The sequence below is a fragment of the Choloepus didactylus genome, chromosome 19, assembly GCF_015220235.1.
Source record: "Choloepus didactylus isolate mChoDid1 chromosome 19, mChoDid1.pri, whole genome shotgun sequence".
In the NCBI taxonomy this organism is placed as follows: domain Eukaryota; kingdom Metazoa; phylum Chordata; class Mammalia; order Pilosa; family Megalonychidae; genus Choloepus; species Choloepus didactylus.
The window spans coordinates 44,440,837-44,456,023 of NC_051325.1; positions in this window are offsets into that span (position 1 = coordinate 44,440,837).

Genomic DNA, 15,187 nt, shown 5'->3' on the forward strand with positions numbered 1-15,187 from the left:
ATTTCCCCTTCCCCTCCCTCCTTCCCCAACACAGCCTGCTCATTCTGTAATTCCCCTGCAGGCACCAGGGAAGCTGTACATTTACTCAAAGTCAGAATGGATCAATGGAGAATTACAATCACTTGGATTTCTGAGAATATATATATTTGTTTAAAAATCCCTGTCATTCTGCAGTACAGACAAAACACAGCCAGCTTATCACCTCCCAGAAATGAACTGTGGGAATGATTTAAAGGCTTTAGTTGTCAGGGGCAATATCAATCAGACTGGCTTCCCAGTGGCCTCTGCTCAGGAATGAAAGACGCGTCAGGCAGAGGAGCGGAAAGAGGGCCGTAGAGATGGAGCCAAAGTTAGATGAAGACAGAGACAAAGGCAAGAGGGAGGGAGAGAAAGTGAGAGTCACTAAGAAAACAGGAGAGACTGAAAAAAAAAAAAGTTGAGAAAAGGCGATTCAGAAATAGACTGAACAATTCAGAGAGGTGAAGAACAAACAGCAGAGACAGACCAGGGAAATCAGAAACCAGAACATGAATGGAGGCCAAATCATCAATTAAAGGGACAGACAGACAGAAAGGAATTTCCAGAGCACACGCTGCTCCTGACTACCTGGAGCCCTTGCTCGGCTATTCCTGTGCCCTGAACCCTTCCCCCGGCTTCTTGCACACCTGTTTTTTCCTCCTCTTTCAGGCCTTTGCTGAACAGACACTTCCTCAGAAAGGTCTCCAACGGCTACCCCATGTCATAAAGGTCTGTCCCACCCTACTCCCATGCATTATTTTTTTTAATTCAATTTTATTGAGATATATTCACATACCATGCAGTCATACAAAGCATACATTCAATTGTTCACAGTACTATTACATAGTTGTGTGTTCATCACCAAAATTAATTTTTGAACATTTTCATTACCACACACACAAAAGTAATAAGAATAAAAATTAAAGTGAAAAAGAACAATTAAAGTAAAAAAGAACACTGGGTGCCTTTTTTTTTTTTTTCCCCCATTTTTCTACTCATCCATCCATACACTGGACAAAGGGGAGTGTGATCCACATGGCTTTCCCAATCACATTGTCACTCCTCATAAGCTACATTTTTCTACAATCATCTTCAAGATTCAAGGGTTCTGGGTTGTAGTTTGATAGTTTCAGGTATTTACTGCTAGCTATTCCAATTCATTAGACCCTAAAAAGGGTTATCTATATTATGCGTAAGAGTGCCCACCAGAGTGACCTCTCGGCTCCTTTTGGAATCTCTCAGCCACTGAAGCTTATTTCATTTCCTTTCACTTCACCCTTTTGGTCAAGAAGATGTTCTCCATCCCACGACCCATGCATTATTCTCTATCAGAATACCCAGTTGGTTTATTTTATAAAACTTAGGACAATATGTTCTTTTCTTGGCTTTTTATTAGTCACTTGTGTATTATCCATCCCCAGAACCATCGCTGCCCCATCCCCAGGTCCTAGAACAGCATCTGACCTAGAGTAGTGCTTGGTAACTGAGGAACGAATGAACGAATGGCAACGAAGCCAATATCGTTACCAGGTCCTCTCTGCCCACTCCAGAGGCCCAGGTCATAAGAGTGCGACTCTGCAGCAGGCCGTGCTGGTGTGGACTGGGAACGCACGCAGGCCTGTTCTCCTGGCTGGGCACACAGAGGGCATGTCGGTGATGAGGACGGAGTGGAAGCAGAGAGCAGAGCCAGCATCTGAGGACCCGGCTTCAGCCAGACTGAGAAGGATTCTGGGAAGAGGATGGCTGGGGAGCTGAGCATTTTCTGTCCTGCCTTAGAGGCCCCTCTGGAGTTGCATTCAGACAGAAATGTTTCCATCTATAACTCTGTCTAGAGTTGGAAATGGCCCTGTGGGTGAGAGTGCACAATTCCCAGGTGCACTGCTCAGGCAGGCAGTTTCTAACTTAACGGAGCTCCCATCAGCCCCATTAGGCCTAATGCCCCTTCTCTCCCACGCGGGGCTCTTTGCTTCTAGGGAAAGTGCTCTCAGGAGCCATCGAGCGGGTCAGCCCCTGCTGACCAATGCTGGAGAGCACTCCTGGGGAAACTTCCGGTCACGATCCAAGTGCTTTGGCCTCCCAGACATCCCTGATGAAGGCCAGTAGGCTTTCTGGAGCCAGACAGAAGCAATTATGTGTATCTGTGTCTTGAGGCCAACTCAGAAGCTGTATTTGGGGAATTGCTGGTGAGACCTGGCTGCAGGAGATGCAGAGGGAGACTGGACGGGCTGGAAAAAAGGACTCAGAGCAAGAAATCCCAAAGTCAGGGGACCTTTCTTATAGGATGACCCAGAAACAGAGACTCAGTCCAACAGGAGCAGTCCACAGCCTCCGCTGTTCACAGCTCTTTCATTTTGCCTTTGGCCTTCCTGACCTTGTCCACACATTTTACATCGTTCCTTTTATAGAGTAAATTGCAGTTTGCTTCCTGCTTTCCAGGTCACATATAAGAAACATCCTGAACGTTTCTAAGAGTTCTTCATTGTTGACACTTGACAATGACAGTGTGCCATGATTTGATTTACCATACCCCAATAAATAGGCCTGCAAGGATTATTCAGGGAATACTGTCTACCTAGAGCTGTTTCTTTCTTCAAGATTTTTCTCTTATGATAAATATGGGGGTGCTACAAGGTATTATAGTATCCCAAAAGTTCATAAGAATTTGGATGGTCACAAGTAGTAGTTTCATGATTTTCAACCCAAGCTCACCAGCATCAATCATTTTTAAGATTTTTCCTTTTTTCTTAGGTGGTTGAAGTTACTCATTTTAATTTCCTCAGACAGAATTAAGAATGGACATTAAAAATTTCCTCTTTACTCTTTATATTACTTTATTTGTGTAACTGTATTTAGAGATTGGTTCACATCTATACCCTATCCCTTCCTGCCATTCGTTCATTCATTCCTCAATTACCCGATCCCTTTCTGTGAGTTTGGGTAATAATCATCACACCCGGCCACCTGTAAAGAATGAGGATGGACAGATTCAGGGGACAGGGTTAGAAGCCACAGGCAGCAGCCCCAGCTTCCAAGCAGGTGCTTCCGAGGGCAGTAGGGGCAGCCCCACTTTCCCAGCCAGTCACCTGCTTCTCCATCCCTGTGCTGGGCTCACAGGTTAAGGATATTAATGTGCTCTGTGCCTCAGGCACTGTGCAAAGCACTTTACATTAATATTTCACTTAATCCTTACAACAACACTGAGAAGTAGACATTAGAGTCTCCATTTTACAGATGGAATTGGGAGAAGTAATTGACCCATCATCACCCAGCCACAGTTGGGATTCAAACCCAGTTCTATGGGTCTATTAAGCTTGTGATGTAACCACTGCACTAGTCTCTAGATGGGAAAAAAATGAAAAAAGGATTTTTTAAAAATCCTTTGATGAACGTGATACTGTCTCTACCCAAAGGAGCTCACAGTCCCTTGAACAGACAAGTAGGAAAAATCACAAAGCCACGTGCCACGTGTCAGTAAAGGCATATGTGGTTAGGGAGCTGGGGAGGGGCACAGATGAGAACCCCTCACTCTGTGGGACTGAGGAAGGCTTCATGGAGGACGTGGCGCCCCACGGAGTATTGACGCATGAATGAGAACTTGCCTTGTTGACAAGACCCAGGGAGAAGAGGGAAGGAGGCAGAGAGCCAGCTGTCACAGAGAATGCCTGCCTGCTATTGAAGGACTTACGGATAACTTCAGAGGGCAGGTTTTGGAATCAGACAGACCTGGATTTGACTCCAGCTTCCTCTTGCTGTGTGGTTAGGCAGTCATTTCACTCTCTGAGCCTCAGTTTGCCTAGCTACGAAACAGGGATGATGGTTTGAGGGGACTAAAGAGCAAAAGGCACTGAAGTGCAGGTAAGTGCTCAGAAAGAGTATATTGCCACTGTTGCCATCTTGGAGGGCCTCCTACTTCTTCCCCTTCCACCAGCAAACCTGAGCGAGGCCTCCAAGACACACCTGTGAACACACACCTTCCTGACCAAATGAAGCAACGGAGAGCACTGAAGCTCACCTGGGCTGTGGGCTTAGCCACACCGGGTTTCAAGTCCCATTTCAGCCACTTACTAGCTTGGACATCAGACCTTGGGAAAGTCACTCACTCCACTGAATGTCGGTTTCCTTATTTGTAAAGCGTGGGCGGCAAACCCAGCCTCGCAGGCTGTACTGACACAGGAGCACAGTGCTCTGGACATAAAATGCATTCGATGTTCAGGGAAGACCCGGAAGCCCCCACCTGCTCAGGACCTCCACAGTCGGACACTGACCACGTGATCCAAAGCAGCGGCCCCTGGCTGGCGAACCTACCGAGGAGCGTGGCAGCCCCAATCTGGGAACTTCCCCAAGGCCCTCAGGGCACCCAGCCTGGCAGGGCCTCTGGGCAGTAGCTGCGCCTGTGCTCCCGAAAGCGACTTCGCCACATCCTCCCCCAGCCACTGCAGCCAGTGCGGGAAGAGGCATGACTCACTGGAGGGAAGAGGGCTGGCATCACCTCCCCCGGCCGCACGGGGCCGGCCAGCAGGCTGTGGTTAAAGGACCTGCCTGGGTTGCAAAACAAGCCAGCTTGCTGCGTTCTGGCGTCACGTGACTCAGGCGGCCCGCGCTTCCCTCCCCCGCTGACTCACGGCTCCCCACTGCCCAGTCACGTGGGCTCCCGGCCTCAGTTCCCCCCAAGAGTGCTCTCAGCAGCTGAGCTGGCTGGGAGAAGAGCTCATTGGAAAAACGCCTTCTTTTTTCCTTTTCTTAATTGCACCATGTGTATAAACATCCATTCTCATTATGAAAAATTTAAAGGCCATCAAATAAAGAAAAAAAAAAAATGGGAAACTACCTCTCGGCTCCCACCCAGTAGTAAATGTGGCTAAATTTTCCTGAGTCTCTTACTTTTTAAAATTAATTTCAAGTTACACAAGAAACATAATGCAATTCTTTGTAAAAAGAATGGAATATTACTGAGTGAGTCCCCTTTGACAACTATCACCTCCTCTCCTGACCCTCATTTCAGAGGCAAGGACCCTATTCAGTTATATCAGTCTTTCTCAATTCTCTGTTCTTTGGATGGCGTGTCTGTATTACATAAAGCACATAAAAAAGGCTGGGCATGGGAGCATTCTCCTATGTATTTTCACACCATATTTATCTTTCTGCAACTTGCTTTTTCAACCTGTCCAAATGTCTCAGAGATTTTCTGTTTTGTTACATAAAGTTTTGACTTACTCTTTTTAATGAGTGTTTAATAATCCAAACTATAGGTGTCATAATTTTTAATAGTCCCGTCTAGCGGATTTTTAAGTGGTCTCCCATGTTTTCACTAATATAGACAATGCTAGAATGGACATCCTCGGACAGGATTCCTTTGCTCATATTCAGGCATTTCTCAAAGGTTGATGCCAGGAGTCAGGTTGCTGGATCACAGACCATGCACCTTTTTAGGTTTCATAGATGTCACTTCCTTCCCCTCCAAGGTGGCAGCTTCTGTCCCATGCCCAGGTGTTTACAGGTAAGCATCCACGTGCACATGGGAACTCATTTTCCGAGTGTTCATGTTAAATGGTGCTAGGGTAAGGCTGAGAAATACAGATTATTCCCAACTTCCCTCCAGGAGTGAGTGTCCTGCAGGGAGGCAGAGAGAATGAAGAAGAGCCACAGAGCATCAAACTAGCTGGAAACCATCAATCATTGAATCCAAACTCACTGTAGAGATGGGGGAAACCAAGGCCTGTAGAGAGGAACTGACTGACTTGCCAAGAATCGGCCCCAGCCCCTCCTTGCCAGGCTGCTCTGAGCAGTTAAGAGGCAGCATATCCTCCCACATAGAAGTCAAGGGGACATTTCCCAAAGGCAAATATGATCAGGTCTCCACTTTTGCTTCAAATACTTCCCAGGCTTCCTGTAGCTCTAACTTCTAGATAGGTTCCAGCCTTAGCTCTCTGTTCTGGGCTCTCGTCTGCCGCAGGGCCTTTGCATATATCTTTGATTCCTGCTGGAATGTTCCACACTCACCTTGTTAACATCTGCTCATTTTCGAGATCTCAACTGAAGCATTCCCTCCCCAGGAAAGCTGCCCTAACCTCCTCAACTAGACCAGAGCCCTCTCCTTCAGAGCACTTATCACAGATGCAATTTTGCATGTATTTGTGCAATCCTTGAAAAATATCTAACTCACTGTGGCAGACAGAGTAATGGTTCCCCAAAGATAGCCACAGCCTAATCCCTGGAACCTGTGAATAGCGAGAGATTTAACAGGTGTGATTAAGGATTGGGGTGTGGGGAAATCAGCCTGGGATATCCAGGTGGGCTGATGTAATCACAAGGGTCCTTATAATTGACAGAGGGAGGCAGAAGAGTCAGAGGAGGAGATGTGACAATGGGAACAGAGATTTGAGTGATGTGGGGCCACAAGCCAAGGAAGGCAGGGCCTCCAGGAGCTGGGAAAGGCAAGAACAGGTTCTCCCTTAGAGTCTGGAGAAGGAAGGCAGCCCTGCCAACACCTTGATCTGGGCCCAAGAAAACTCATTTTGGACTCCTGACCTCCAGAACTGTAAGAGCAGATGTCTGCATTGCTTTAAGCCTCTAAATTTGTGGTCATTTGTTGCTGCAGCAATAGGAAGCGAATACACCCATCTACTGAGCCCGAAGAGGCTGGGCCTCTGCCTTCTGGCTCCTCAGCAATTAGCGAAGAGCAGATGCTCAATACAATCCAAGTGAATGAATGAATTTTACTCCTCTCCCCTTATTCCATGGCCTCTGGGTCACATAACCCACACTTCTCCCCTCAGCCTTCCCTGTGTACCACCAACCCTGAGGAGGTTCATCGTGGTGGCAGCCTTGAAGGGTACGCACCTTTCTGACCACAGACAAGGCAGTGGGCCAGTCTGAAAATCACCAGGGCTTCAGATTCAGCCACACCTGATTTCAAATCCAGTTCGGCCACTTGGACTTGGACACATCACTTTTGTCCCTGTGACTCAGTTTCCTCATCTGCCAAATGGGGCAGCAACCCCTGCCTTGCAAGATTGTGTCAGGCACGAGCAAAGGGCCCATGAGGGCTCTGTCAGGGGAAGCCCCAGGATCCCTACCTCCTAATAACCTCTACATTCACTGTGGTATGATACAGGTTTCTACAGTTATTTAATACACGTCAACATCCCCCATGCCTTTGGTCCTTGCCTTGAACCCACAAGGAGAGTTCAGCTCCAGAATCTGATGGAACCAACCACTGTCTCCACCAGATGAAGTTGCAAAGGGATGACGAGGGATCTGGAATGACCCTGGTAGCCCCTAGAGTCTCCAAGACCCAGAGCACATCCAGCTAATGGGAAGGGAGGAACTTTGCCACCCTGGACCAAACAAGCTTTCTCCCTTCAGAGAGGACAGGACTGTTTTCCCTTGAGGGCATCTGCAGGGCTTCTTTCGAGGCCAAGAGATCTTCCGGGATCCCAGGAAAAGAGGACTGCATTAAAAGAGAGGGGGTGGGGAATGGGCATTGGCTGAGCTCCAGTCTCAGAGATCAGTAAGGAATGCTAGGAGGAACATTCTAGAGCCCTTGTAGAAGAGGCCTCTGGTACCACACAGCAGGGACCATGATTGATAACTCTGGAACATCCCAGAATCTTGGTCATTGGCCCCTTTTGTTTCATTCTTACCTTGGATCCCCAGACTTCACTGCTCATCAGATATTCACTAATGCCAAGCCTGGTGCAGGTCCTGGAGGACCTGTGGTGAGCAAGAAAGTCATGGTCCCGGCCCTCTCAGAGCCTACAGACCAGGAGCTTGGCTTTTGCAGCAGCAAAGAAGAGGTCCTGGGAAGCCAGTGGCCTACTTTGCCAGTTCTAGGGTATTTGGGGTCTTTATAACAATTACAGGGCATTAAAGGGGAGCATGTAGCAGTCTGGCATCTGACCATGACAAATAACAAATCTGCCATGAGGGGCTTCTCTGTAGCTGTCTGGGGCTCTGCATGTGGCTCAGCTTCTCACCCTTCTCTAGTTACTGGTGCAAAAGCAGTCAGACTCCTGCCAACAAAAAAAATGAATGAATGAATGAGCAAATGAACTAACAGCAGACCTGTTTTGTTTCACCACTATGTCCCTAAGACTTAGCACAGAGACTTACACAGTAAGTTTTAGGGAGGAAGGAAGGAAAGGAGGGAGGGAGGGAGGGAGGAAGGAAGGTTTCCTGTAAATGTCCTGCATTCATTTATTCATCTGATATTTACTGGCCACTTACACTGAGCTGGGCACTGAACCTGAGTCCAGGGATATGGCTCAAACTCACAAGGTCCCTACCTTCATGGAGCTCGTATTCTGGTGTCTGCAGGGAGAACACACTTGAAACAGCGTTCTGTAGAATACCAGCCCCACAAATTGCTAAGCAAAACGCTCCACTGTCCAGCCAGCTCGGGAGCCGCTGTGTCCCTGCTCTCCCCCTTGGGCGGTCACATCAGAACACTAAAAGTTCTGAGAAGTTTTGCAATTAAAAAAACCTGATTAATCAGGTCCATTCCAAACTTTTTCAGTCTGAAACCTGCTTTTTCTCAAGTTAACACACCATCATCTTAAAGGAGTCAGCCTTGGTTTCCTGGCACCTAGGGGGCCTGCTGCTTAGACAGCACTCCAGAAAGCCAGCTCATTGCCTTCTTTCTCCTGCATGTGATGGGGTTGCAGGGATGCCTCCTGCCTGTTCTGTCCTTGGGGCTCAAGGGATAGAAGAACCCGCAGGAGACCCCGCCAGAGGCCAGGACTCTGATTTGAACAGCAGGAAGCTGAAGGTCCACACTGTTATTCCAGAGCTCCAGGTTTTGGCAGGGCCGGGATCCTGCTTGCCAAGGAAACTTGGAAACTGCCAAACCCCTGTGCAGATCAAGACAAACATCAACCTCGTGTTTCTGATTCACTTATGCTCAGCTCATCAAACTGCTATTTGGTGAAAGCTGCTTACATTTCAACAAAGCAGAGGCGCTCCTTTGGAAATGTGATTTGTCTTTTTCCAAAGCAGATCTGTTGGCCCCAGTGGATGGATCCAGACCCTCCCACCACATGCTTTTCCCACTTCAGAAATAATTATGGCCACCCCATGCACTTTGGGAAAGTACTCACCTTTCTGAGCCTCAGTTTCCTCATCTCTAAATGGGATAATAAAGACCTGGCAGAATTACTGTGAAGACTAATTTACTGAAGCCCCTGGCACTTAATAAGTACTCAATAAGATGGTATATATAATTAACAATAGCATTAGGGTTATTATCAACATCTTCATCATTGCCATTATAGGATTCAGTGAACCTGCAGTTAGAAATCTTTGAAATGTTGCATAGACTGTTGGGGTAGATTGGCACAGTGTCCCCCATCCTAGAATCTGTGTCTTTGTATGGTCCCCTCCTCAACACTGTCTCTGGGCCTGGACGTGTGACTCGGTTTGGTCAATTAGACACTTTGCAGAAGGCAGGTTGAAGCAGACTTTGGAGAGAGAGAGAGAGACCCCACCAGCCCAGCCCAGGCCCCAGCTGACCCACCAGATCAAGGCAGCCAGATAATTACTGAGTCCAGGTGATACCAGCAGAAAAGCCACCGTTCGAAGTCACTGAGTTTCAGGGTGGTTCAAACCCATCAGGAGATAACTGATAGGACCACTGAGCTTGAGCTTATCTATCTTCTTGCCTATTCCTCTCTTCTTTCACTTTGTACAGTTTCCTTATTCATTTTGTTCAACTAGACTCTTCAGATGGGAGAAATGTATAGCCTAGAACCTGGTCAGAAGTAACCATGTATGTACCTTCTTAATTAGCATCAGCCACCACCCCAGCCTACCTCAGGAACCCATCAGAAAGGCCCTTACCCACAGGCTCCCACTTCCACCCTCAAAACCCCCCGCACACTTAGAGCATAGCGGCGAGCCGTTTAGAACCAAGATACAAGCGAGTCCAAAGTGATTCAAGACACTTCATTAATCCAGGCTAATGGGAAGGAAGATCAGTCTGAATAAGGGGAAGTGAATCGCATAAAAAAATGGACTGCTTTTTATTGCTTTGGAACACACACCGTAATTCAAACTAAACACTGAAGTGCTCCCAACAACTAGTCCCCAGGGCGGCTCTGATGGTGGAGTGGCTTGGTTTGCCATCGGCATATTAATTGTTTGAACACAGATAAGTTCCTCCAAAGTGTCTGAAGCTGTCTGCAAAGAGTTGATTCTCCTAAATGTGTTCACATTAACCCTGCAAACATTTACCCTATGGGTGGGAACAACGAACCAGGAAAATATATTTTTGAATCTGTGCCTTCATCCTGGGTCTTCTTCCCAAACTTCAGCCCCATGCCAACCAAGTGTTTATTGAAAGCAGCCCTTGGCATGTTTATTTAGCAGTTATACAGAGCTTTTATGTGCTGATCACTGTACTAAATGCGTTACTCATCCAATCCTCACCACCGCCCTATGAGGCAAGTACTGTTTTTATCTCCCCTTTACAGAGGAAGAAGATGAAGTTCAGAGAGGCCAGGTGACTTGCCCAAGGTCACACAGCTATGTGGTTCCAAACCTTCTCCCTCTTCCATCCTCGACTTGCTGTCTCTGCTCCTGTGTTTCTTCTTTCAATGACTATGTCCATCTGTAGGTTCCTCCAAACCCACCCATCCTTCAGAAAGTCCTCCTGAAAGTCTCGCAGACCTCACCACTTCTCTGTACCCACTCTGCCTCTAGCCCAACCTTGGATGATGGCAACACCCCCAGCTGGCCTCCCCCTCCATAGTGTCTTCTTCTGATTCCTTCTCCTCATGGCAGCCAGAGGGATCTCTGCCGGCACATCCTGGAGCACTGTGGCCCATGGCCCCCCCATGGCAGAAGGGGCAGTGCTTTCCCAAGAAGAGCATGACAGTGGCTGGGTGAGACCCTGTAAAAGTGGGAAAACCATGGGTGGGACAGGAAACTGAGGCAGGAGAACCAGCTCAGAAGTGAAGGGGATGCCCACGGAGATCACGTTCCTCGTGAAGGCTGATGCACAAAGGAAATCTGTGATAACCATCCCTTCCCTCTCTTTTCCTCCTCTGTAATAATTCAACTGTGGCCACCTGACTCTCTAGGAGAAAATTTGGTGATGAGATTAAGAGAGGAAAAAAAAACAAAACCATGCAGACAAGGCCTCCCAGGATCTGGCCCCTATAGGATCTCCCCAGCTAGTTTCTCAGCACATGAATCCTCCTGCCCCTGGTCCATCTAAACATCTCGCAGCTTCTTTCCCATGGCAGGGCCTTTGCACATATAGTTTCCAGAACCTGGAGTTCTCTTCTTTCTCACGAATTCTTTCACCAGCTAATTCCTACTCAGCTTTCCAGTATCAACTTACTATATCCAAAAAATCTTACCTGAGGCCCAGGTCCTGGTTAGATGCTCCTCATACCTAGTTCCCTTACCTCCCACTGGACTGTAACTCCCCTGAAATGGAGACTTTGGATGCCTTATCCACTCCTGGACATGGAGTGAGCACCCAAGGATCTTCTTTGTTAACTTCTTCCTCACATTACTTGCCACCTTGTTCTGAACTTTATTCCCACTGATGGCAGTGCTCAATAACTATTGATGAATGAGTGAATGAATGAATGACTTAATGATGTGTTTGCCAGCCCCAAATTGGCCTTGGCCAAGGTGTGGAGATTGGTTAAACTAGGTGCCATGTGTCCCAGGATTTCACCACATCACAGGCATGTAGACCTCTCTCTGGGGAAACAGTCTCTGACGTCAAGGGCAGATAAAAACTTGTATCCATCAAAAGACCTTTGGCTTCTCCATCTCAGCTATGAGACATGAAGGGAGACATGGAGAGGGTGTGGAGAAAGCAGGAGATGGCCAAGACCAGGGCATGGAGAGCTGCTTCTGTTTGTAAGGGACTCCAAGGTAGACAGCCTTCAGTCCAAATGTTATGTCCTGTGGGTCATGGGGAATGTCGATAGTTGAGGTGAAGCGGAAGTTTTCTCTTTGTCTTTTGAACATGCCAAGCTCATGCCTGCCTCATGGCCTGGGCTGGTGGGTTCAGAGCGTTGGACCCTCACATGGGAAAGAGCATTTCTTCTGTACCTCCTTCCTTCACGACACCACCATAGACCTACCCACCACTGCACACACACATATTTAGAAACACACAACCAATCATGGCAAAACAACTTACAACCACATGTACACACAGACACAAATGCACCATTACACAAATCCATGGATATGTACACATTCACACTTAACCTCTCATATTAAACTCATTCACACTCATGAATGTGGGCACAAACACATATAAGCGTTCATGTGTGGACAGAGACCACAGACATTCTAATACACACATGCCTATGTGAATGCCTAAACACATACACACACATGCACATACACTGACACCTAGATTCACCCTCACACATCCCCTCTAAAGTCATACACATACAAACACACATAGACTCCTGCATGCACTTACACAGATAGAATGTATCAGACAGAATAGGCCAGGTTATGCTGTAGTAACAAACATTCCCTCCCCACAAAAAATAATCTTAGTTACTTAAAACAACAAATGTCTATATCTCCCTCACACCACATGCCTATTGTACCTTGCTGGGGCCTCTGCTCCCCATTCCAGTACCTGGGATGACAGAGCAGCCAGCATCTTGTCACTTGCCACTGAAGCAGAGAAAGAAGACACATTGCAAAGCCTGGTACCAACAACTACATGCACTGGCCAGGAAATAGCATGTAGCTGATAGTCACGACCCATTGTCCAGAGCTAACCCAAGGTCCAGCCTAACTTCAAAGGGGAGGAAAGTGCAGTCCTACCACAGGCCCTGAAGTCAGAGAGTTGTAAGTCCTTGGCAGTCAGCACCAAAGACTACCACACACAATCACCCAGAAATTCACACCCAGAAATAAATGCGTGCAGAGTCATATACACCCTTACTTTACATAAAAGCATGTACACACCCACCCACACACATGCCAACACCCAGAAATGAGCCCTCTTGCTTGCCTGGCACTAACAGGGGCACAAACTCACAATCTATGGCCCTTGAAGCAAGAATGCTGACTTCTCTGCCTTTGTGTATTAGCACCTATACAGGAAGTGTCCAATAAATGAAAGAATGAGCAAATGAATGAATGAGTGGATTTAACAATTAACATACATGTTTGTTTATATGCACATACATGATCACAATAAAACATACAAGTTTGCTCATATATTTACTCTCCCAACATAGAACAATCACACATTCACAGATGCAGACCAAATCACTCCTATTTGCCCACACACATGCCTAGAAAGTCCATCACACACACACACACACACACACACGTCAAATCTCACTGAACACCAGGCAGCAGAGTGAAGACTCAGGAGTCTTGTCATTGCCAACAACCTGCACTCCTCCCACAACCCAAACAGGGTCACAGGGCTTCTCTGGCTTGGCTGGGGAAGCTTTGGGGCTCAGCTCTGGGACTCCTGAGTGGCAGCCATGGGGGAAGTGGGGCCAGTTTTTTGGGGTGTGGGGGGTGATGTTTATCTGCCCTAAACATCGGCTTTACTGTGCTGCTCTCACATTCAAACCCAACCTCATCTCCTAATGGGGGACAGGATTTCCATAGTCCCTGCACAACTCCCTGCCCAGCTTCCCCCTCTGAGCCCCGCTGTGTCCACCCCTGGTCAGTGAAAGGCGGCCAGGGGCCAGAGGCCCTGGAACAGGAGAACAGGCTGTGTTCCAGAGAGGGCAGGAAGGCCGCTGTGACTGGAACAGAGATGGTGAGGGGAGCCGGTGAGGGAGGGCAGAACCGCGGGCAGGGGTGGACTGCTGAGCCCTCGGGGCCGTGGAGAAGAGTTTGGGTTCTCCTCTAAGGGCAGAAGGGAGATTTCTCTCTGGAGAAAATCTCTGGGGCTAGAGCCAGCTGACATTCACAGAGCAACCCCTCTCCACAGCCCTTAGGGAAACGGGGGCCCCTGAAGCTGCAGGAGACCCAGCCATGCTGACCAAGGGGGCCCTGAGTCAGTGACCTCCTCCGGCCCTGGGCTTGCCTTGAGCTGGGCAGGGGGCAGTTTCCACGGCCGGAAAGGAGAGTGGAGTCCAGAGGGATGCTGGGGTGGGGAGGAATCCCTAGAGACAGACTGTCCTGGTGATCTCAGGCGTGAGGGCAGAGGTGACCCACTCCCCACCCCACCCTGTCCCACCTGCACACACACACCTGGTTCCCTTTCTGGCCCTCCATGACGTGCAAGTCTGGGTGGGCATCCGACACACAGGCTGAGTCTCCGCTGCATGCACCTTCTCTCACGAAGCCGGCTGCTCTCCCACCACCACCCCAGGAGGCAGATGTTACCATGCCCCTTGCCCATTTACTCCTCATGGATGGCGGACTTCAGCTCGCCTGTGCCTCTGAGGCCTCCTCTGTAAAGTGGAGATAATCCCACCTCACAGGGTTGGCACCAGACAGAGGACTCAGGACATGGTGACCACACCAGCATCACCCTCCACCAACCCCCACACCCAACTTGCCATCCCTCTCTCACCACCCCGCCCTCGGGAGCAGCCCCTGGAGCCAAGAGAGGGATTCAGAGCCCCTCCAGCCTCCGCTCAGCTCCTGGGTGCCGGGCAGCCTCTGCCCATGGATGGCAAGAAACGGTCTACAATGGGGCACCAGTGTGAGCACCCAGCCTTGGTCCTACAAGCCTAGCTCTGTGGCCTGGGACCCAAAATGTTCCTCTGGGCATCCCCCAATGACCAAGGAACATCCCCATCCATAACCATGGGGCACTCCCTGCCACCTGGGAGGAGGAATTACAAAGAGCATCATCATTTTATTATAGCCGAGTTACAGCACAGAGATGCTGAGACACTTGCCTACCATGCCCCAGCAAAGAGGCGGAGCTAGCACCCAGGTTTTCTCTTTTTACCCAGCTGCCCCCTCATACTCGTGGGTCTCTGTTTAACTAGTGTGGAATGAAGGAAGGACAACAGGTAACTGAGGAAACGTGCTCCTAAAAGAAATGACATATGTGAAAGCATGTACTATTTATTGTTCCTTCCCTCCTTCCTTCCATCCTTCCTTCCATCCTTCCTTCCTTCCTGCCTGCCTCCCTTATTTCCTTCCTTCCTTCTATCTGTCCTTCCATCCTTCCTTCTTTCCTGCCTTCCTTCCTTCCTTCATTCCATCC